Below are 25,253 nucleotides of genomic sequence, written 5' to 3'. Positions count from 1 at the left end.
GGGACTACTAACCAGAACAAACTTAGAGTTGGCTCATTGTTTTTACATAAATACAGGAATTACAATAGCAATAGCAACAGGAAAGAGTGGGTAGTATAAGAAAGACAGTGCAGGAGAAGTTCTTTGAGTGTCATCTGCTAAGATATAGCAGGTAATCAAGTTGTGAAACCTCTTTTAGAGTGTTATTTTGTTTAAGCAACATTTTGTTACTGAAGGTTATAGAAGGTCAGCAAAATCCATGCGAAGATTGATGAATTGATGGCAACGTGTGTTGTCTGTGGCAGAAGCCATATCCACATCTCTTTTGCTTATTGCCAGACAGATCCTGATTATCACTCATACTGCAACAGCAAAGTACAGTGGTAAATACAAACATCAAGTTTCCTACATCAGCGCATGCACGGAGGTTGACTACAGATCCCCAGTTCAAAAAGTTCACCAAAACTTCGCTGTTATCTCCGTTGATTCATTCATCATTCTCAAAGGAACATATGTCTTGCCTTTGTTAGATCACTTTATTACCAGATGAGACTAGAATGCAGATAAACCATAAGATTGTTTTTATTGCAGTCAGAATGAAAAATGGGCTTCAGTTTTGACAGTTCTAAAGTCAATTTAGACAAAAAAACCTCTTCGTGTTTAATCACGGAATTACAAATCATCGAGGCCAATTGTCCTGCTAAAGCAGGTACCCTACAGCAGGTTGCACAGGTAGGCGTCCAGACGTGTCTTGAATATCTCACAGGAGGACACTCTACAGCCTCTCTGAGCAACCTGTTCCAGGCCTCTGTTGTCCTTACCATAAAGTTCTCCCACATTAGTAGGGAATTTCCCATGTTCAAGTTTTTGGTCATTACTCCTAAAGATCAGACATTCTTCTGCATCTCCGTCAGTGTGTTAATTACCTCAGAAGACTGTGAAATTGAAATGCTTTAATCACAATTATTCTACAGCTTTCTCTTTCTTTTTCTTATCCCCAAGTAGGATGTCCCACTTCTTTTCTCAGACTATGAGAGGAAGCATGAGCTCTGCTGTACAGCCTTCTTTTCTTCTTTGTGGGCTGACTGACAGACTAGAAAAATGATGAGATTAAATTCTGGAGAGTAAAAGAATTAAATGTCTCTTGAAAACAATTAAAACAAGGTCATATGTAAAGAGCAGTATATAAAATTTTCAGGAAAAGAGGTTCATAGGAAGGTGCAGGCTGCCAGTTTTCTTGATGTTATTTTAAAATTTCAAGTAAAATAAATTTTGAGGGTGTCAAGAGAAGCTGGAGAAGCACATGCTTTGTATTCAGAATACATTGTGGCCACACCTGCTTACAGTATTTTTGGGCAGCAACCCAAGTATTAAAATATTTACATTTCAGTCAGAAATGGTTTTCTCTGTCTACATAATAGTGGGAACATGCAGGCGTAATTTATGAGATTTCAGTATACAATTTAAGAAATAGTGTTTAAGCACTTATGTGGTGACTGCTGTTGTTCTAGAAAGCAGAGACCCTGTGAATGCAGTTTTTTAGGATGCAGTAACATTTCCATTTGGCTTCCTACTATTCAAAATTTTGCGTGCTTGGACATTAAAAAATTATTGCAGGCAAAAGGCTAGCTTACAAAAACCTTGTTAAAATGCTTTAAGCAGTAAGTAAGCTTCAAGCAGAAACTGTTTTAAAAATAAGTTTAAAATGCTAAAACACCTTTTCTCTCCAAATATATTATTAAAAAGGCATAGTAAATTTTTAAGAATATTTAACTTGGTTGAATCTACAAAATTTTTTCACTTAAGTCTTGAATATTTGCAGAGTAAACACACTTTACAAACACACAGAATTACTATCCTACAAAACAATTAAAGGTAAAAACACCCAAAGCTGTTTTAGAAGTTTTGTTACAGGGTCAAATCAAGAATTTCGAAGGATAAAAGTGTGCTTAGAAATTCATGAATAGTACATGTTGAAATGGATAATTAGGAAGGTCAAGTAAATTACTAGGAGAAAAGAAATAAAAGCCTCAGACTCTGTGTGCATTTGGCCATGGAAATATTAAATTATCACATAATATCTGAAAGCAATATTTGCTAAGTGGAAAAACAACACCATCGTGCTTTTTATGCAGAATATGGCAGAGTCAGGTCTTGCATTCAGTTTAATCTTTAAATATTTCTGATGCGTGTTTTTAACCTGGTAACTCTAGAGGTCTGTTACTAGGATAGAGAGATGAAAAGATAAAGCTAATAAAGAGCCTTAAAATTTTCATTTAATTTAAAAAATCCTTTAACTTATGAAATTAAATTATTTATTAATTATACATCATTAATTCACGAAAATAAATTATTAAATATTTTCCCAGCTCATGATAATTCATCAGAAGAAGATGACTGATTCAATCATCATTTACTATTTTTCGTATAGAATCACTTTCTCAGTTAATCCATAAAGAATGCTGACACAAATGGATAAGTGAAATAATAATGATAGAGGTGGTTAGCATACTTTTGCTTTTCCATGTCACCTGTAAATCTGCCTCTCAGGTTGATGATCATGAAGAGAAGGATAGCAATTCTCTGCTTACCTAAGTAGGGACCAGAGGTATAGAAACACAAGATACAATGGCAGTGACCTTTACAGATCACTGTAAGACATCTTATTCCATGCTCTTAAGGTGACTTAGCATAAAGAAATGTTGTTGTCTCTGAAAGTAATGCCTCTTATTTATTTCCATAGAAATGACAACTTATACAAGATTAGCATAATAGCACTATTTGATAGAGAAAACTCTCAGCTACAAAGAACTATTTTTCAACACAGTCACCACCATTAGCTATGCATATTCACAAGCAATGAACAAAAGCCTGTATGCCGCGCTTCTAAAAATCTGCTTCAGTGGAGGTGACCCATTGTTGTTGCCATCTCACTGTGCTCACATCCACTGGTCAGTCTCCAAAAACATTCAGCAAGAATCAATGAATGTCAGTGGGTGCCATTTTTTTCTGCAGGGAGGAATTCAGTGCCACACCTTTGCTTCATACAGACTTCCATGTTAGAGGCCGTGTTGCCAGACTGTCCCTCTGCCACCATCTGTCACATGGCAACAAAATGTAATAGAATGTTACCGGGAAGGTTCAACCTCTACTGCCATACCACCAACATACCACCAACATTTGCCTCTGCCATTGTGGGTCAACATAATTAAATAGCTGGTATTACTTTTGGAGTAGCCCTCATATTTTTTCCTCAGCTATCATAAAATCATAGAATCCTTAGATTTCAAAGTGACCTTTATAGGTAATCTATTCCAACTCCCCTGCAATGAACACGGACATTCACAGTTACATCAGGTTGCCCAGAGCCTGATCCAGCCTTGCCTTGAAAGTCAGCAGGGATGGGGCATCCATATCTCTGAGCAACCTGTTCCAGAGCCTCACCACCTCCAGTGCCTCACCACCTCACCACTGTAAAAGACCTTTTCCTTATATGTAACCTAAATCTACTTGAAGCTTGAAACAATTTCCCCTTGTCCTATCACAGCAGACACTTCTTTCCTGTAGCTCCCTTTCAGATACTGAAAAGCTGCTCTCATGTCTCCCCAGAGTCTTCTTTTCTACAGGCTGAACAACCCTAGATGTCTCAGCTTGTTCTCATAGGAGAGGTGTTCCACCCCTTGGATCGTTTTTGTGGCCCTCCTTCGGATGCACTCCAGTCTCTCCTGTACTGAGGTCTCCACATCTAGACACAGTATTCCAGGTGAGGTGTCACCAGCACAGAGGGGCAGGATAACCTCCATAACACTTATGGCCATGCTTCTTTTGATGCAGTCCAGGACAGGGTTGGCTTTCTGGACTGCAAGGGCACACTGCTGGCTCATGTCCAGCTTCCCATCCAGCAGTACACCCAGGTATTTTCCTTCAGGGCTGTACTAAATTCTTTCATCCCCCAGCTTGTATTGGTGGTAGATGTTCTCTTGACTTAGGTGCAAGACCTTGCACTCGGCTTTTTTGAACCTCATGAAGTTTTTCTGGGCCACTGCTCAAGCCTGTCTAGATCCCTCTGGATGGCATCGCATCCCTTTTGTATGTCAACCACATCCCACAGCTTGGTGTCATCAGCAGACTTGCAGAAGGTGCACTCGACCCCACTGTCAATGCATGGATGAAGATATTAAAGATTGGTCCCAGCAGTGACCCTCGGCGGACCCCACTCATCACTGATTTCCATGCAGACACTGAGTTACTGACAACCTAGATATGCTGTTTTCTTCAGAAGTCTGAGTCTTTTTTAAGATTTTCACCTAATCTTTTGTATTCATAAACTTCTGTGTCTTGACCCAAATATCCTTCAATTTGTCCTGCTAATGTGCAGTCACAAGCAATCCAATTCAGACCCTTTTACCCAGCATTTCATATGGAATTTGTTTTGTTTCTATATTTACTTCAGTAGTTCCATGTTATCGTGTTGGTTGTTTATTTATTTATTTTTTTGTTTGTTTGGTTTGGTTTTTTTTGATCAGCCAGCCCAAGTTCCCTTTTCTATCAGTCTCTATTCTGCACCAGTATCTGCCTCTATAACTTGTTCCTTGTCTTATATTGCATGTCTTATATTCTTCCCCTGTTCTGTCTGCCCTTAAATAATGTAGCTCGTCCTTTGATGCTTGCTGGGTGTCACTAATGTATCATTCATAGACTAGAGCTTCTCTTTGTCTCTTCTGCTGTTTGACCCTACCCCTGTCTGGAAATAACCATGTTAAGCAAAGCTTAAAATCCTCCAAATACACTCCAAATATGCTCCAAATCAGCACAGTCCCATGCTGGGGTTAATGAACAAACCATTCAAATAAGAGAACAAACAGTGCTATCCAATAATTTGTGGAAATTATATATAGACAAGTAGCTTCAGGAAAGGCAGTAAGTCTGAGTGTTCTAAGTAAAAACAGAAACTTCCGGGATTTTTTGGTCACACTTTAGCAAACTTCCAATGAATTCATGCAAGTCGAACTACTGGAAGATTCACATTCTAGGTAGTTTCTTATATGAATAGCAAAAAGCATATCAGGGACACAAGGACTGACTTTTTTTGCCAGATGTCAAGTTTTTGCTCTAATGTATAAAGGCACAATAGCTGCTGAAGTAAAGATTACAAGATTGGTTTTTTAGCAGGAAAAATATTGTGTTCTTCTCTTGCTTCCCAGCAGAAACATTTTGGCTGAAAATTTCCAAAAGATTTCTTCATGAGGCAGATGCTGTGCATGGAAAATTTCAACCTAAACAGTTAGTTTGGCAAAACTATAAGCAAGTAGGTCTTATAACAGGAAATGTTTGAAGTCTTAATACTAGGCCGTGCTAACAAACCATTGTATAACTTACTCAGCACAACCCTACTGCACTGATGAAGATATCCAACTGTTTGCAAGGCCAAGTTCTCAGGGTAGAAGGCATAAGTGTTAGATCCTAGTTGAAGCTGACTGGTGTTAGCTACTCAGATTCTTTCTTAACCACAGACATTACCCATTTTTTAGCAGTGTGACTGATTGTATTCCACAGACAGGCTGTATTTTAGAAAGTACTTTATCTAGGTTTGAAGCATTCTGCTTATGGTGATTTCAACAAAAACAAATAGAAGAGAAAGAAGGCTTAGGAAGCTTCCATCAGAGCTGTTATGACTGAAGGCAATTTCTTAATCATATTTTTTTTTACTCTTCCATGAGGATGCTTTCTATCTGTGTGGGGTTTCTCTGTTAGCGGGGTGTTTCTCTTCAATTTACAGGAGGGAGAGGAGGTTCTTTAATATATGTATACCGGGCATGAGATTAAGAAGCAATGGTTCAAATGTTGGTCTGACTAGTCTATTAGAAATCTTAATCAGGGAGATGGGGAAGGGAAGGATGGCAACTATTATGAATTGTGGTGATGGGGAAAGGAAGGAAGGCGATAGAAAAGATAGGAAAGAATCAAAAATTACATAAAGTGGGGATAGTCACCACCAGGATCAGCAGTGGTCCCATTGCATGACGTTTCGATGATCTGAGGTAAAAGTGCAGGGGGAGAGCAGCAGCAGCAGCATGGCCAGCCTTGGGCAGCAAGCAGACAGCAGGAAGAATCAGCAGGATAAATCTGGGAGGAAGCAGCAGCACTCAGGCAGCAGGACCAGGAGAGTCCATCAGCATGCAGGCATTCCGTAGTGAGGGATCTGATGGTAGACACCTTTGTTCTTCAGCATGCAGGTCTCAGGTCATAAGGAATCTGTTTTCAGAAAATCTTTCAGGGGAGAGTAGCAGCAGCATGGCCAACCTCAGGCAGCAAGCAAGCAGGTAGAGCACAGAGCAAGTCCAGGAGGGGGGAGAGGGGCAGGTCGTGAGGCTTCTCATGTCCGAAAAACCCCCTTCTTCTTCATGAGGAATCTGTTGCCAGAAAAGCCTTTTGGAGGAGAGCAGCAGCAGCACGGCTGACCTTAGGCAGCAAGAAGGTGCAGCGACAGAGTAGGTCCAGGAGGAAGAGGGGCAGGACGTGAGGCTTCTCATATTCAAAAAACCCCCTTCTTCTTCTTGAGGAATCTGTTGCCAGAAAAACCTAACTTCGTGGTTTTTTGTCCCTCTTTCATCATCCTTTTTTCCTGTGTATGTGACATCCCTGGGTGCTTGGGTAACAGTCATGTGCATCACCTCCTGAGATGGCCATCTTCCTTGAGATAAGCCCACACAAAAGACTGCTTCCCAGCCATTACCATGCAGCTTAACTCTCTCTTGTTGCCACTGGCTTGACCTTCTGTGTCCCTCAGACAAAGGATTTCACAACCCTTGGCCAGGACTTGCGTGCACTTCTTTGGACTTGTTCATCTATGTCCCCAGCAAGCGTTGAGGCAATGATATAAAAGAATAATCTTACAAGGGGAAAAAAAATAATAATCCATATAATCAAATGTGTTATACAAAACATTGTGTATCACTGAAGACTACCAAGCAGCAATTCCAAGATTGAACAAGATGGGCAGCTAGTATGTAGGTTCCTTCTTTTTCATTAGTGGGCAGGGAACGTAAGAATTAAGGTGCTTTGGTTTTGATTCTTCAATTCCCAGCATCACTCTGCAGTAGTACTGTAAGGAGATATTGTGTGTGTAATGAATCTACAAAAGCTGCCTTTCTGATAGGATTTTGTTATCCCAATTACTGGTGCACATACATTTATAATTCCTACTGGTCCAGACTTAGCAACATGTCAAAGAGGTGCATACTCTGGTCACCCTCTTCTTCTGAGATAACCTCAAATGTAACAAGGCACATCATCTACAATCTTTCAAACTTCCAAACTTTACCATGGGCTTTCAGTATAAGCACCATTTTTCTGCTGGTTCCCTTGAAGAATTAAGCTTCTGAAATAGAAGCTAGGGGATACATGCCTATGACCCTCAAAAAATAGATGACCACAGCAAGCAGACAAGATGGCTGTTGTGTCTTGGGCTTAAAGTGGTTGTACAGAGCATTTCACTGACACAGCACTGCTTCCTGAGCTTCTAGAGAAGATGCCATCTCTCGTCTAGCACTTTTGTCCTGTATAATAGCCAGTCATTCAATATTCTGTGTTGAATCACAAAATCACAGAATTGTAGAGGTTGGAAGGAACCCCTAGAGATCAAGTGTTGAACATATAGGAATATCTTCTTAGGCAGACTTCAGAAAATGTTTGGCTTGAAAAGCATAACCTCAGTATTGACCATGATAACTTTAATTTATTTTGCTCAAATAATCTCAGATTCTCGGAAAAAGCCTTTATTGCCCTCTCAAAGTTCATGGAACATCCTAAGCATGTAGTGTGGAAGAAAATAGAAATAATGAAACAGAACTGGGGGTGAAAGTGTTTATCAAACATTGGAGGGTAAAATGCACACAAAAAATGTAGAAATAAAGCATGCTATTAAAAAGGCAGGAACTTAATAATGAAGAATATATTTAAATTAAACTTAATAGTAGTAAATATTTCAGGATTGCAGAAATGTGTTGTTAGATAATCAGGTAACATTATAGCTTCCATGTAGAATTTATTGCAAAGTGTTTTTGCGATTAAGGCAAGGTGATGCTATTGCAGGCATTGAAAAGGCAATATTGTTTGCAGCATAATTTCTAATAGATGAGTTGACAGGTAGGGGCCATATCTTAATGAGAAAATTCATTAACTATCTAATAAACTACTGAACAGCAACAATTACTTATTTGATTAAAGAATAGATCTGTCTGTATAAACAAAGGACGAAATCTTCATGATTCAAAAATTTGGTCCTCTAACAACCATCTAGCGACTCAGTACTCACTGTAAAAGCTGTTACTGCATAGAATAGAATAAAATTATCTTCTTTGTCTTTATCCCATGAGGTTTCAGCAGCTGGAGACTCACCAGACATTGATGTTTAAGTATTACATAAAGAAAGCACTCAGTGTTTCTATAGTTTTCTCCTTAAGCACTGATGGAATTGCTTCATTAGTAAGAATGCTTTCTCCTCTTCTTTTTTTTCTTTTTTTTTTTTTTTTTTGGAAAAAAAAGTTGATGGCTGAAAATAAATTTATAAGGAGACAAAAGCCAGGAGTACAATTGAAGAGAGACAGAGAACTCAGAAAGTTTTTCTTCTGTGAACTCTGAAGACTTTTATTATGCTTCTAACTTTTTATATTTAGATTTGATCCTCGGAAAAGTAAAAAATTGTGACTAAAATGAAGAGTTTTAAACTAATACTTTAATACTTAATACTTAAAGTAATAGAGTTTAAAAGAATATTCAGTACAAAATACTGTATTTCCTATAACCTAAATGAACAATTAAACTTTGCTAGGAAACCAGTGCTGAAACTTGCTCACACACACACACACACACACACAAAAAAAAAAAAAAAAAAAAAAAAGCTATAGAAATACTGAATAATTTACCATGATTTTTTAATTCACTTCTTTTTATCTTCTAAGAATGGCCTAGTGAATCAAATGGTATCTGGAATGCTCCTAGGTGGAAAGTTAGAATGCTGATTGAAAAAAAAAAAAAAAAGAAAAAATTGAACATTTGGTTTCATTTTATCATATGATAAAATCTACATTTTTTGAAATATTACATTTAAAATACAAGAGAAAGTCTTGCCTGTTCTCCAAAACAGTCCACATCCCCATGGTTAGAATTTTGGAATAAAACTGTTTGGAAGATTTTCTCTAAAGTGTATTTTTCTGGAAAACAGCAGTTCATTAAAGTGGAAAGCAAATTCATTTATGGCAATGCTGTCGAAACAATTTTCAGACCTAGGGCAACATTTATCATCAAAGAAACAAGTGTCCTTACAAAGAGATGTGAGCTTAGTTGTTCTGGGTCCCTAATGAATTCCCATGGAAGGATGACCACTAGATTTAGACTTGATTTCCTACTCTGCAAAAGACTTTCCACGTTATCTTCGCTCTAGATTATTTAAAGTAGTTGAATGTCTAAGCCCACTACGTATGCACATTTTTTCCAGTTTGACTGCATAATCTAATCTTATAAAAGAGGACAGAGAATGCCAAAACACAATATGTAAGCATCAACTACAGACCATCAATGGATAAGATAACAGCTTGGCATTTGCACATTTAGCAGTGATGGGAACAAATATACTGTGACTGAGTCCTGATGGCAGAAGTTGCTTGAGAGCATGTGGGCAACCAAGATTCAAGTTCACAACATTCCCAGCCCTGCAGACTCTGGGTTATCTAATTGAGCACCTTGACATAGCTGGCAACTGTGTCTTCTGATCTTTTTACCAGAAAATTAAACTACCTTTTAAAGCTGTTTTACACATTAGCCCATAAGACTCCAGAATCTCACTGATTCGACTGCCAGTTGGCCTTTTTTATACATTAATATAAAGATGTTAATTTACCATTTTACACTCAATTGACAGTGTTGTCTTTTGGTTTAAGTAGCTTCTTTCTTCACAGATTTGGTGCACCTGATGTATCCAGAGCTAGCAATCACACCCACACTAAGCTTTGCTCTTACTAGGTTAGAATATAAATCTCTTTTACTCTCTCTTCGTAAATAAAGTTTCTTTCTGTCGCGAATTCCAATGCTGCTTCTTCACACGCATTTCAATATGTTTTTTTTTTTCCACTGCACATTAATGTATTAAGTGCATTAATGATTCTCTAGGTTGAGAATCTATGGGTTTTAGAATCTCTTAGCTTTTCCCAACATAGTAAACCATGGTTGTTCTGAGTCTGTACACAACCTGTTGGTCTGTTGATGGGCCTTAATCTTTACTTTAACCTTGACAGTGGTTCCTCCATTGCTCTGGAAAGGTGGAAAAAGTCTTCTGCTTCAGCTGTGTAAATCTGTGCCCCAATTTTCAACTATCAAATTTAATCCCATTTCTATTACTTCAATTTTCAACTCATTTGCTTTTTCCGTTAATGTATATATTCACCTGTATTTGATGATACCTTGTGTCATCAACACATTTAATTAGATCACTTTTAGAAGTGCCAGGTTCAATACTAAAAATGTTAAATAATTTTGGCTGGAGACTGATCCTTCAGGAGCTCCACTCAAATTCTTTTCAACCCCATCTCCTTTTTTAACACATGCTACTTGCATTTGCTCTCACCAACAAAGTTTTCTGCATGAGTCTTACTTATTTTTATGCTGGGCTACAGGCTCTATCTATCTCTGTCACAGTTGTAATTCTTTATTTGAGCAAGGTGAGACGGTTCGGAGGGAAAGAAAGATTCACAGCTGAGATGAATCCTATTGCTTGGATGGAAATGGTAAACTAGAAGGCTTTGCTTCAGGTTGCTATTAGAGATTTGGATGTGATCTCCCACATCACAGTAGTATACCTGGAAGGTTATTAATTGCACTTCATACTTCCTCTTGTTTTTACATATCTGTCTAAGATGGGATGATGGAGCCAGTGTTTAATTCCAGGAGAGTGTTTAGAACTGTGAAATGCAAGAGAACTGCTGCAAAGGCAAGCAGGGCCCCTAACAGGCTGAATATTCCACTGCTCAAACAGCCATAAGTTATGTGGAATGACTATGAGTGCAGTACTTATACATTTCCAAGGATATGTGCCTTAGCTATCCTGGGTGGCAGCTGCCATTCTGCAACAATAAAGTTACTTCCGGCGTGAACTTTCAGACAGGTATTTTTGAATTTATAATCACGTGCTGTATAATACTCAAGTAGTAGCATATGCAGAATCAGAGATACGTTCCAAATTATGTACAGTTCTGCAAGATATTTTTTAATGTCTGATCACTTTCATTACTTTGTCCTCAAATTTCTTACAATATATGCTAATGAAGTAGTAGCATATTTACTACTGGCAGCTGGAAAAGCTACTGATATCTGGTTATATCTCCTTAATTTTCCTCTGTTCTAACATAAGCATTTTTCTAGCATGAATGGATACAGATTTTCCATTAAAAACTGTTAGCAGTGGATGAGTAAATGTCTGCCAATGCTACAGCCAGTTCATGAAGAATCCAGTTAAATGGTCTTGCCAACACAGCAATTAGGAACACATGTGCTAGAGAGGGAAGGGAAGCCTATGCGCAGTGATGACAGTCCCATAAGGTCCTATGGCTGCATTTACAGTTCCAAATTTCAGAGACTTTTACAAACATATCTGCCTATTATAAAGTTTCTGGTTTATGTATTTTAAATCCTCAATACTTCTTTGTATACTATTATTTATAGCTTCTTTAGCTATTTTTGTTAATGTCATATAAAAAAAGTCAATTCTCAAATGTTTTAATGTAGGAACACTTAACATATGCTGACTTTGAGGGTTTGTATAGATTGTGTCCATATAGCTATCTGGCTGTCTGTGTGTGTGTAAATATATGCAGAATAAGAGAATGACAACACCTTTCGAAAGTTTCTATACCTCAGTCACTGTCAGTTTTTACAAATGTGGGAAATGTTCTACTTGCTTAGTTGTCCATATGAAATTCATTTGATAGTGTGCTCCAACTCCTCCTTAACAAATGCACGAATCACAGAATCACAGAACTGTAGGGTTTGAAATCGACCTCTGGAGATCTAGTCCAACTTCCTGCTAAAGCAAGTTCCCTACAGTAGGTTACACAGAAAAGCATCCAGATGGGTCTTAAATATTTCCAGAGAAGGAGACTCTACAACATTTCTGGGCAACCTGTTCCTGTGCTCTGCCACCCTCACAGTAAATTTCTGATTCATGTATGGAACTTCCTATGTTCCAGTTTGTGCCCACTGCCGCTTGTTCTGTGTTGCTGCACAACACTGAAATGAGTCTGGCCCCATCCATTTGACTCCCACACTTCAGTTATTTGGAACAGTGATGAGATCCCCATTCAGTCAGACAGTGTCAAAAGGCTTGCTGAAGTCAAGACAGATAACATCTACTGCTCTCCCCTCATCTATTCAGCCAGTTATGATGTCATAGAAGGCAATCCTGCTTGAATATCTGGATATTAGTGTAAGCTTTTTTAAGGGGGATCATAAGCTTGAATGTGTGGAAACAAAACTGCTATAAAATTTAATAATGTTTTGAGCAATTAAAATATATTAATGGTAAACACATACACAGATTGTATCTGTGATTTTAGGATAATATTAGGACCAAATGGTAATAAAATTATAGCAACAATCAAGGGAAAAAGGATCAACTTTCTAAAGTAGGATTAGAGGATTAGAAACTACTGATCTACAGGCAGACTATCCTCTGCCTGTAAGAATAGGATGGAACAGCTTTTGAAGGAACAACTCAGCTTTTCTCAGGGATGGCATAGTGCCTGCAGTGCCAGGGAACAGGCTGTGTCCACCTCTGAATCAGGATGGAGTCATAAACACAGATTGTAAGTACAGAGTCCAGGAGATCCCATGGTGACATGATTCACAGCTTAGAAGGAGTTTACAATCCCTTCTGCATTCACTGGACAGGCTGTGTGCTAGCTGCCTTCTGTGCAAAAGTAACATGCTACTGAAGGGTAGCCTGAGATTTGCAAGGTCATATGATGCCTCCCTTGTGTCAGTCACAAGGCTGCTAGAGCCAGGCTGTTACACCAGACCCTCTTAGTGATCAAGAGGAGGCCGAAGGACAGGCTTCTGTCCTGGCACATGGCTAAATTTAGTGGGAATTTAATGCTACAGAGAGGCCTCATAACATAGGCAAACTCTGGGTTGAGGATAACCACCTCAGAGTGCACAGTGCCAGAGCTGCTACTGCTACTGAGGCATGCTGCAGCAAAAAGTTCAATATTTGCAATGACTTTCTTTAGTCAGTTAATGATATTAAGTACTGTGTTTAAAAGTGAAATCTTACTGTGAAGACATTATTCATGTACTCGTATAAAAAAAGAAAAAACTTTACAATGATAACACTCACCACCATACTCTGCCCATTCATTTGGGGGTCCTGAGCAGATAAGAAATGCCCACAGTATGCTGAACTACAGAACCACAATATTTTAGTAAGGATGAGTGCTGCCAGAAGTCCTCTGACATCTAGTGTATAAAGTTTGGTATGAATTGTAAATCCCACAAGGGCTGAAGGCAGACATGTTTTTAAGTCTTGAAACACCATCAGCAGGATGCTGTTCTATTACAACATTGTAGCTGAGTGGTTGGGGTCAGAATTTCATTTAGGCAAAGTCATTGTTGGATAACTGCCCACTCAGCTTCATTCATTCACATACAGTATGTATACATATAATGCATTTCAAGGCCTCTGTAACATGGTCTTGAAACAAGGAGGGACAACAGTAAGGATTTAACCAACCAGCATAGCTGGTTCTTTTCTCAGTCTCTGAAGTCTATCTAGAAGACACAGCCAGACATGTCTTGAAGAAAGTGCCCACGAAATGAAAAAGGATGGAGAGAGAAGGATTTTTCAGAACATCAGTTAAGAAGAAAGTCTAATTTACATATGGGACTAAAGACTCTACAGATGTGTACAGGATGAAAACATAGCTTCAGGCAGACATTTATTAGGAAATCACTAACTTCTAGCATGACCCCTGATATTGGTCTGTTAGATATAAGAGCCCTGAACCTCTACTTCCTGTTCTCATGATGTTCTTCTGATATTTTAAGAATAAGGATTGATATTCTTGTACACGGATCCTAACAACAAAAACATATGTAGATGCAAAATTAAGATTCTTGTAAGATGGAGTTTTAAAATTCTCCTTCAGGGCAGAAGAATGCTATGAAGTACTGCGCAGAGCAGAGATCTGAGGAGCTGACAGAGCTGGGACTGTTCAGCCTGCAGAAGAGGAGGCTTAAGGGGGTTTCCTCACTGTGATAGTGGAGGAGAAGATGGAGACAGGCTCTTCTCTGGATTTTCCACTGACTGGAGAGAAGGCATTCGGCACTGAGATGCAGGGAATTCCACTTTGAAAACTTTTGTCTTTCACTGTGAGGGTGACTGAGCATTGGCAGAGGTTGTTCAGGGAGGTTATGCAGTCTCCAGCCTCGGAAATATTTAGAATACAGTCCTGGGCAACATGCTGTAGCTGATCCTGGTGTGAGCAGAGGCTTGGACAAGGTCTCTAAAGGTGCCCTTGCACCTCATGTTGGCTCTACTATCTAAACTCACAGCAGTTCAGGATGAAGGAGCAAGATTCTGTTTGCGGGACAGTTTTCTCAGACTGCTCAGCCACATTAGTTTTTGTTTGGTGCTACCTAACAGTTTTGCAACTTGATGTCTCTATGTGTTGCCACATTAGGACATTTAGATCTGCTACATTTTTCTGTGTCTTTGCTAAGAGCTAGTGTCCTGAAAAATGGTCTCCAACTTGAGGTTTTTCCTCTAATTTTAACAGCTCTCAAATTTTGGATGGTGTTCTGAAAGTCCAGATCTCCTATGCTAGAGACTAAGAAACTTGGCACTTGGAAAAAACATTGCCCAAATGTACTATAAGTGTCTGATCAAGATACAATTAGTAAAATCATTTTTGTTGACAAGACTACAAAACACACATTTGACGTGGTTTCTCCATTGCAGAAACCTCACTCTTTGCTGTGAAATGTCAGCCAAGTATTATGAAGTGATATCTTCCGACTGGAGTTGGATTTTTAAAATAAGCACTCTTTCTATTAATCAGTTTTATGTGAACTTCAGAAATTACCAACATAGATATTTTACTTAACTTGGGAAAATTTAGAAAATAGAAATAATTTTGCCTAACAGCTCTGTGGTATACCTTGGATTTGCTTACATAACATTAAGAATACGGAGTGAAACTCTACCCTTGCTGAAGTCAAGAGTTTCATGCATGAACTGTAAGTGGCAAGATTGAAAAGCTGTAAATATTCACGTTGCTTAGAATTAATGATGGAGCAAGAATATATAGAATGCTAGTTTTCAGACACTTTTTGAGAATTTTGACAACTCCTTTTAGAGGTACGCTCCTTTTAACTATTTCATAAATTTCATTAATTTTTATCTCACTCTAACTTTGAAAAGAATGAGTTTTGCTATGTCATAGAATTCAGTTTTATCTTGTTACAAATGACCACAAATAATCCCCTTTCTTTATTTATCTGGGGATATCCTAAATAAGATGTGCTTCTTACTTTGGTTAATCTAAAGAAAAAACTGTCAGTTTATCCATTTATCCAACTAGTACTGATGTATTTTAAGTGAATTATGTCACTTCAACAGTAGAACACTGGTAGAACTCAAAAAGCAAATTGGCTAGAATAACAGCCTAGCACTAAATTAATAGATGAGTGCTACTCTTATAAATCAGAGCTTTTATCCAGTGAGCCTGGATGCAGCTGTGAATAAACAGGAAAGCTCTGCAGCTGCTCTCCCATCAGGTGATCTAGTCAGTGGGCACACTTGCTGACATTAATGGATGAAAGTTTCTCATAGTCATTAACATAAATCTGTTGCTGGAACTGAGTACCAGATTTAAGTAAATTATTGCTTTCAGGCCATCATTGTGGTATTAATGAAAAATTTTATGACTTACATAAAATTTATTTTTGTTAAGGAAAAACTTTTAAACAGCATCAGGGTATTTTTGGAATGGGAAATACTGCTGCTTACAAGTTGATACCCACAAAGTATCTGCTGGTTTTTGTTAACATCATGTGGTATGTCCATAATCACAGAATTGCAGGGGTTGGAAGGGACCTCAAGAGATCACTGAATCCAACTCCTCTGCTAAATCAGGTACCCTACACACAGGTAGGCATCCAGACAGGTCTTGAATATCTCCACTGAAAGAGGCTCCACAAAGTCTCCGGGCAACCTGTCACTCTTACCACAAAGAAGTTCTGCATGTCAATATGGAACTTCCTATGTTCCAGTTTTAGGCCTTTGGAGCCTGCAATGGTGCAAATGGGCATTTCTGAGCATCACTGACTTTATGGCTGTCTGGATTTCTGTGTTTAGGAGACAGAGAAAAGGAACTACAAGTACTGTGCACAATTTTTCTGTGCATGGTTAATGAACTATGGTCAATTAGTTATTAATGGCTACAATTTATCTTCTCATTCTCTAGATAGCTTTGCAGTTACCTCAGACTATAAAAGATGTATTTTTTAAAATTTTTGCTTGAATATGTGTATGCATCTAGTCAGATATACATTTGTAGTTCACCTTCAAAGAGCAGCGAATGAAAACCGTCAGAACAAATTCATTGATATTTTTCATAGCCTCAGCTTGACTAACAAACTGCTGCCAAAGTAACATACCAAAGCTAAGCGAAAAGTGGAAAGGAAGTTGCCAGGTATATGGCTTGTAAAAGCATGAGGCTGATGTAACCCAAAGGGATTGAAGATGTTTCAACAATGGCATTATGTGGCTTCTTGGATGAAAAGGAGTTTGTCAGGAATTTGGATAGGGGGAGAAAGAGAGGAGAGAAAGATATGACATCTAATGATGGGCAAAAATTTTAGAGTTTTCTTTTCTCTACATTATGCATTCAAAGCAGATGTTGTAGTGTGCACTAACAGTGTTCTTTAACCTTGCTTTTTCTACATAAACAAGTCTCAAAATCAAACTGTTCCTCAGACCAGGATAGATATCCAAGCTGAGTGCTGTTGGTTTTGGTAAAGCTGTTAATGCATTCTATTGTGGATGCACTACATTAAACAAATGCTAAGTCTACAAAATTTTCTTAGAATTTCCAGAACAGACCAACTCCTCCCACAGTTCACTGGGAAAGTAACAGTGGTTCAGCATAACAATACAGGAAACATTCTCAGAAATCCTGTCAGTGCATCTATATGACAATACTGGTGAGGTCAGGTCTAGTGCATTAAAAAATATGCCAGTAACTGACAAGCTTTGTAGTCATACCATAACTTCATTGGGGCAGAATTGGCAAATAGTGCTAGTGAAGTATGAAGGAGAACTGTGAAATTTGTTCTGATTATATGTTAAACAAACAAAAGTTCAGGAAAGTAAAGGTAGATATTGTTGGGGATGAGTTTGTGAAAAATATGAGAACTGTTGTATTCTTAAATGCTATTGAATAGGTTTTGAGTGATTGTAGTTTAACAATGCTCTGGTCACTTATTTAAACCTTTTTCAGTAAGGAGAAAATCTGGTGTTAATACCAAACAAACTAGAATATGAAAGCAAAAAAAACAATAACAATATTTATATAGGTACAGCATAGGGATAAGATTTTGAATAATGGGTCCAGATTTAGATTCTGATTTTGTTACCAAGGTTAAGTGCCCTTATTCTCAAATATCCCCACTACACAACACGTCTTCCTTGTGTCAAAGCCACGAAAGGTTTTAGTGCATTGCATCTCAAGCATAATACTTATCAGTTGCTTCCATATTTTCTTCAATAATTAAGGAATGGTTTGGATTGGAAAGAACCCATAAATATAATCTATTCCAAACACCCTGCCATGAGAAAGGATGTCTTTCACTAAGTCATTTTGCTCAAAGTCTCTCCAAATCATCTTTAAACATTATCCATGACGGAGTATCCGGAACGTCTCAGGGCAACTTGTTTCAGAGCCTCACAATCCTCCTTTTGAAAACTCCTCCTTAGCGTATCTGAATACGCATCAAGGTTCTTGTGAAACTCTTTCAGCCCTTTCTGAGAAATGCCTTTACTCATGCAGATGTTGTGATGTGTCTTTGCCACTTATCAGATTTCATAATGCATCCAAGGGATGAATGGGGAGCTAGTACCTGAATATGTCAGCCAGGGACTCACGTAGTTCAAAATCTTTCCACCCGCTATGAAGAATGTTATGTGCCTCTGTGTGACTCAGATCATTATCTTTTGTTCAGCTGGTTGCAGAATATGACTCTCCCTCTTTTGTAAACACTGTGTTTCCAATTTTTATATTTGTATATTTTTGCATTTGTCAGTGAGTACATCTGTTATGTTATTGGATAAAAAAATTATTGTGGTACCTCAAACAAACCAGCAGTGTTCCATTCCACAGGAAAATGACAGACATGATAGCAGATGAAAATGATGCCAGAACTTGGACTATGGCTCTGAATCAGCAGGAGGAGCATACTAAATAGCGTTCAAATTATGGCATGGACGTAAAAAAGGAAAATATTGTTCTTGCAAGAATGGAACTTACATTTGGTGAATAGCATAGTGCAAATTAACTGAAAAATGTATTAGTCTGACTAAACAACCAAGTAGAGACTAACACAAATGCTAGTATTTCAGATATCGAGACCAAAAGGAGAGGAATTATGGAAAAGTCTACATTCTTCCATATTACAATCACACACTTCTTCACAATAAAGTGTTTCCTGATATTCAGAGGGAACCAGCTGTGTTTCTGTTTTTGCCCATTGGGAACCACAGAAATGAGCCTGGCTCCATCTTCTTTACTCCCTCCTATCAAATACCATCTTTTATGGCACTGTATGATCTTGGAATGATGTATCCTTCCTACAGAAGTTTACCTGAACAACACAGCTCAATTACTGTTGATGGTTAATAAATACCCAGAAGTTTATAAGAAGATATCACTAAGTATGTGATTCTTGACTTTTCATTCAAAATCACATCCAAAGTGACTAACCAAACTATGTGCTGTACTCTTTAGTTTGGGAACATTTTGTTTTCTTTGTGAGTGTAACATAGCAGGTATCAAGGACATTTTGGATGTTTTCAACTGCCCCATTTTCCTTGCCTGAAATGTGGTTTCTTTAGCAACAAGATATTAGGAAAATCTCTTATTTCAGAGAAATTGTCCACAAAGACAAGGAAAAGAGCCAAAGAACAGTGTTTCATCGATATATTTACCACACCCCATAGAAAACAGAGTGGAAGAAAACATTGTTGTCACTGAATCCTTAATCACAAGAAGACAAACTATATGCAGAACATTCTACGATTGTCTAATGTTGGTCTTCAAAGTACCCAGTGACAGAGTCCACAGTGTCCTGGGACAGGTGGTTCTAGTCCTCCTTCTGCTTTCTGACACTTTTGTTTCTTGGGTATCAGCTACAGCACCAAAAAACTATGCAAAAGACAGAGGGGACAGTTTGTACAATTTATTACTTTTTACATATTTAAAGAGTGTTATCAACCGTACCAGCCACCCCTCTTCCAGTCTAAACATGCCAAATTCCTTCAGTGTACATTTTCATCATGCCTTCTACACCGTTAGCAATTCTTCTTTGTATTTTTTTCTAACTGGTTTATGTATTCCTTGAAACAAAAGACCTCAGAAACACACCACTGTGTTCCTCCTGTGGTCTTATCATACTGAGCAGACATACATTACAGATGAAATTTCTATTTGTAATTGCCCTTTTCCCCAGCTAAATGGCACTTCTGTTTCATACACAGTTTGTAAACTATTATAACCCTCTGAGTTTTTCCTGAAGAATTGCTACTCAACAGGTTGATCACATCATTTGCACAGAATATTTAACTACCTTAGTATGTCTACTGGACTACATCCTAATTTTTGGACTGTGTTTCCAATTTGTGAGGTTTGTACTACTGCCTTCCGTTGTGCTTGAGGGTGTTCATGCTTTGGTGTCTGTGAAAAAGAATAATATCTATCCGAATCAAAACACTACTTACAATAACCACTTAGTCTTGCACTGATTTTACTATAGTTCGCTAAGACCACATTTCTTAAAACTGCTTATGTTATATGAGAAGGTGTCAAAATTCTGACTACAGCTGAGAGATATCTGGCAACTATCGTCCACAAGGCCTCTAATCTGTCATAAGTAGAAGTAAAGCTATTTTGGAGAGGCTTATTCTCAACAAAATCATGTTGGCTTTTACTCACCTCCTTGTTATCTTCCAAGTGCTTACAAATAGTTCAGTTGATTATTGTTCCAGAACTTTTTCCAGGAACTGAAGTTAAGATGACTCCTCTGCAATCCCTGACTCTTTCTCATTTCTGAAGATAGGCTCTGTATTTGCTATTTTCCAGGCTCTCAAAACTTCATCATTTTCCTGGTGGGTTAACAAGACAACTACTAGTAGCTTGGAAATTATTTTAACCAATTTTATAAGTGGCCTTAGGTAAATCACATCAGGGACAATTAATTTGACAACATCTTAGTTGCATGAGTGTTCTTCAATTTCTTTTTCCTATTTGTTGTTGAACTTCTGTATGGGAACTACTGAGTCACAAGCTGAACCTCTGATTGATCACCTGAGGTGAGCCATGACTCAGCCAGAGGAGCACAGGTGAAGGCAATTCACCTGTGCTGCTGGAAGGAGTGGAGCCAGGCTCCACTTGTCCTAGACCTATTTAAGAGCTGGCTACCAGCAGCAAAGGATCTTGCCTGGAGATCCCTCCTTCTGGTATTTTGTGGTGAGCCCAGCATAAGGGTAAGCCTTCCATTTATTCTCTCTTGTTATCATAGTCCACTTCACCTAACTCTCTTGATTATATTGTGATTGTAACATCTTGATATCCATCAATTATACAACTCCTATCTTTTTATTACCAATATTACTTGCAACACCATTCTGACCACAGTTAATTTTTGAATGACAAAGCTGCCACCATTAATAAATTTTTCACAGTGTTTACCTCTCCTTCAAATGTCTTGGAAGAGATAACAAAACATAACTATTTTATGAATAAATTGATCCATTCTAATGTCATTTACAACAGACTAAATCACGAGGTGTGTTTTTCAAGTAATTGCTGTTAAGGTGGGAGAAGGCAGAAAGACCTATCAGAGGAAATAAACTAATCTGAGTAAGAATTCCCAGAGCTTTGAAAGCTTGTATTTCGTTAAATTAAGTTTCATCGTTGATCAAAGAAATATTATTATGGTAAGCAGTTTGTGTTAATTTGCAGCTTTTACAGTGATAAGCATTGTAACAACTCTGCAAAACTGCTAAATAAAAGGAAAATGTATTAAGCATACTTAGAATGTGATCTCCTGGACTTCATGAAGAAGTGCTCCCTATTTTTGTACTTAAAAAAGTAGGTTTTCAGAAATAATATTTCCAAAAGTTAAAGGAATAATGTAGTGTAAGCCAACTTTTGCAGGATCCATAAATCCTTGCATAAATCTTTCTGATGGGAAAATCTTTAAATCTTCAGCTTCTAGGAAAAGAAAGAATGTTGATTCTGGCACAGCTCTAACTGTTAACCATCTACCAATCATTTTTCATGATTTACCAAAGATGAAGCATTAAGCACACATGTTCAAATTCCTGATGGTGGAGATGTATAAAAATGTGACAGGTTTATTTAGAGAATTTTAGATTCACTATCATATCATTTACCTAGTTGGAGAAGCCTTAATTGATAAGTCATTTACATTCACAGATGCACCATTCACATCCTAACCAGATAAATAAATGTAGGCTTTCATTAGTTAATATACCTATTTATTCAAAATTTTGTTCTTTTGTAGAGTTAAAATCTGCTTTTGGGACTCAAGTCAACTAAAGCTTACCTACATCTGAATAGTCACAGTTTTATATTACATCAGGCATTTGCTAGCCTTGGAAACACACTCAGGGTTTTTGACTTGCCCCAGCTGGAAGTGACTGCATAAAATGATGTAGGAGAGCCATGCTGAGCAGGGGCAAAAGGGAGTTACAGCTGCTCTTCTCATTGTACAAGACTGCCCTCTTCCTCATCCAGTTGTTTATTCCTTTAGTGTTAGATAATGACTGGATCTGTCTTCTCCTCTGTAATGATGATTGTAGCCTAGCTCATTTCCTTGGGAAATAAGAGCTCTGAGACTGAATCTCTCAAAAATATATCAGATCTGACCTTTGAGTGATGGGCTTAACCATGAAGCTATTAAACAAAACAGGACCCTATATTCACTTCTTCAGAAGATAATGCCCAGCTCCAGGCATCCAGCTTCTGTTTTTGCCTAGCATTTCCAGATGATTACCTCTAAACATGTACTTTCCAATGGAGAGAAATGCAGATCTGCTTTTCAGTTGGAATCTCATGTATTTAAATATTTGAAGATTTAAATAAATTGACTGGAGAACTGATCTCCAGTCACCTGCAGTCTTGGACATTTCAGATGTGTGCTTTGTATTGCCCATAAAAATGAATCAGCTAGGATTTCTGCCGGTAAAATTTCTTATTTTGTCAGATCATGTTCAGGAACTCTAATTTCCAAGATTCACATTTCACAACAAATTCTACCATATAGAGGAGGTGGGGATTTCTATGCTTTCAGCATCTACCATCTGGTCCCACAGCCAAAGGTGCTCCAAGTTTCCGGACACCTTCTTACATGAACAGAAATATATCATGGAAATATTTTTTCATACGGTTTTCTTTCTACTTTAGAGAGAAGATCTTAAAAACTATGAAACAAAAACAGTAGAAAGGTTTCCCAAGAAAAGAAAATTTTCAATTTTTATTAACACTACTTGGATGTAGACTGAGCAAACATCTAAGGGATTAAGGATCTGGAAGGACTATTGGGCTGTCTGGCATACTAAACTTTCTGATATTTAGAGATTTATAATGTTGTAAATAAACTATTTATGTGAAAATTTCTTCAGCTATCTACCTTCGGCTGAATAGTTTTAGAAAATATCCAGTAAGACAGTTCAACTGATGATAATAAATACTTAGAGAAAAGTAGTGACTTATATAAATAAAGTAAAAATCAATTGAAAAACCTTCACTCATTCCTCACGATCTTCAAATTTGGCATAGTATCTGAAAAAATTCCTCTGTGTGCAGAGAAGGAAAAGGGAAAGAGGTAAACACAGGCAGAGGTGGGCTGCCATTTTTTGACTCAGCAGGGTCTCATGGCTGGCATTAAGCCAGAGCTAAGAAGCTGATCAGGATGGAGCTGAGTCCTGTTGAGCTAGCTGGATTTTTGAATCAAGCTTCCAAGCATCTTCAAGCATGGCAGTGCATACACTCAAGTCATGGTTTTATGCCTTTGCAAACTGTTTTGCCCAACATAAATAAAAAATTTTCCCCAAAGCCTGGAATATTCAGAAGCTCAACAGGAATAGCTAAGAGCTTCAGGACTGAGCTCTGGTCTGTCACAATTTATCTGGTATATAGAAGCAAGAAGCTCACCAAGTTTCTGCCAGACTCAGCCTTAATCTGGCCTGGCCAGCATGTTCCACTTCTATTATCCAGGATAACTCAATCTCATAACAGATAATAGAGAATTGACTATGGAGACATGAAATTAATTTCTTGCTCCATGCTACTACTTCAAGAAGAGAAGTAGAGCAGTAGTAGTTTAATTTACAATCTTATGATTCAGCACTGGAAAGTACTTATTGTGTCTTTGACTCGAGTCCCTCACTATTTCAGAAACCCTGTACACAGATTTATCTTAAAATTGTTTCAATTTCTGCCCATACTATAGCTCCAGGAAAGTAATTACAGCATAGCACTGATATGATTATTTGAAATATTACGATTTCCAGATAAAGTTCCTGGCTTGTTCATGTGTGATGGCCTTTCTGCCAATATTGTTCTTTAACATCCTTTCCCCTTCCACAGTGCTTAATCTCTTGATGTATTCATAGTAAGTAATTAAAAGAACAAAACAAACAACTACATATATCACTCCAAAAACAATGCCTTCTATTTATTTCTATGAAAACTACAACAGATACAAAAAGCACAATAACACTATTTGAAAGAGCAAATTATCAGCTACAGAACACTATTTTTCAGCATAGTGATCACCATTGGCTCTGAGGTTTCACCAGTGATGAACAAGAACCTGTATGCTGTGCTTATAAAAACCTGCACCAGAGGAGGTGACCCACTGTTTCACAGCTGTGGTGGTGTTATCACTGCAAGGAAAATGTTGCCTGTGAAATTTTCCTTTCATCGGCCAGGACAGATGGAAATCAGAAGGCATCAAATTCAAACTATACAGTTAGTATGATAGGACAGCCAAGCCAGCACTGGAAATATGTTCCACAGTCCTCAAACTGATATGGGAACTGATGTTATCATGTTGCAAGATAAAGACTGCACTGTATTCTTCTGTGGCCTGACTCTGGAAGATCAAGCCCTCAGCTTAGTGGCATGATATAGCAGTCAGAGCTGATGATTTATCCAGGTTCCAGAGAATTGAGAAGGATCATTCTCTTCCTATACAAAAACATACTGCACGTCACACTTTTTCTTCAATGGAGAGTTCACCTGTCATCACTCCACAGATTGCTGTTTTGACTCCTGCTCACAATGGTGACACGTCTCATCACCAGTAATGATTTCATCCAAGAAATTGTCACCTTCAGCCTCATATGGGTTCAGTGTGTGAGCATCCATAGCACTAACCTGGAGCAAACTTTGCAATATTCCAATGTTGCCACCATTGTGTCCCAGTGCATTGAAATTGTTATTCAGCTCCAAACACAGTTCTCTGGTTGTAATCCATGATTTGTGTGGATGAGCAGATTGAGACACTCTTCATTTCGTGGTGTGACAGCTGTGCATGGCCATCCGGAACATGGCTTGTCTTTTATGTGGCTGTTGCCACTGCTGAAATGCACCACCTACTGTGCTCACATCTACTGTTTGGTCTCCATAAACCTTCGGCAAGCATCAATGAATGTCAGTGAGTGCTGTTTTTTCTGCATGGAGGAATTTGGTGGCAAACCTTGGCTTCATTCGCAGTTCCATGACAGGCATCAAGTAGACAGACTGCCTCTCTGCTGCCATGTCACACAGCAACAACATGTAACAGAATATGGAAAGGTCCAGGTAATTAACATCTGTTTCTTGGTAGGTGATGTCAGTTACTTAGTAATCAGCGAGAAGTGATTGTAAGTTGATGGTATCTGGGACAGATTTTCTTCACTGGGGTTGAAACACGCAAGCCAA

General features: G+C 38.1%; 1 long non-coding RNA gene across 1 annotated transcript; it reads right to left on the bottom strand.

The window, feature by feature from the left end:
• Nucleotides 1-18,044: 18,044 nt before the first annotated feature.
• On the bottom strand, nucleotides 18,045-20,607 carry LOC128078686 (uncharacterized). The gene is made up of 3 exons (XR_008205749.1): nucleotides 20,235-20,607; nucleotides 19,870-19,976; nucleotides 18,045-19,448 (listed from the first exon to the last, which is right to left on the bottom strand). It is a non-coding gene; the product is annotated as an uncharacterized LOC128078686 (long non-coding RNA).
• Nucleotides 20,608-25,253: the final 4,646 nt, after the last annotated feature.

The sequence above is a fragment of the Tympanuchus pallidicinctus genome, unplaced genomic scaffold (genome assembly GCF_026119805.1).
Source record: "Tympanuchus pallidicinctus isolate F22 unplaced genomic scaffold, pur_lepc_1.0 scaffold1, whole genome shotgun sequence".
In the NCBI taxonomy this organism is placed as follows: Eukaryota; Metazoa; Chordata; class Aves; order Galliformes; family Phasianidae; genus Tympanuchus; species Tympanuchus pallidicinctus.
Note: the sequence above shows the minus strand (reverse complement) of the source record. Positions and strands in the feature narration are given on the sequence as shown.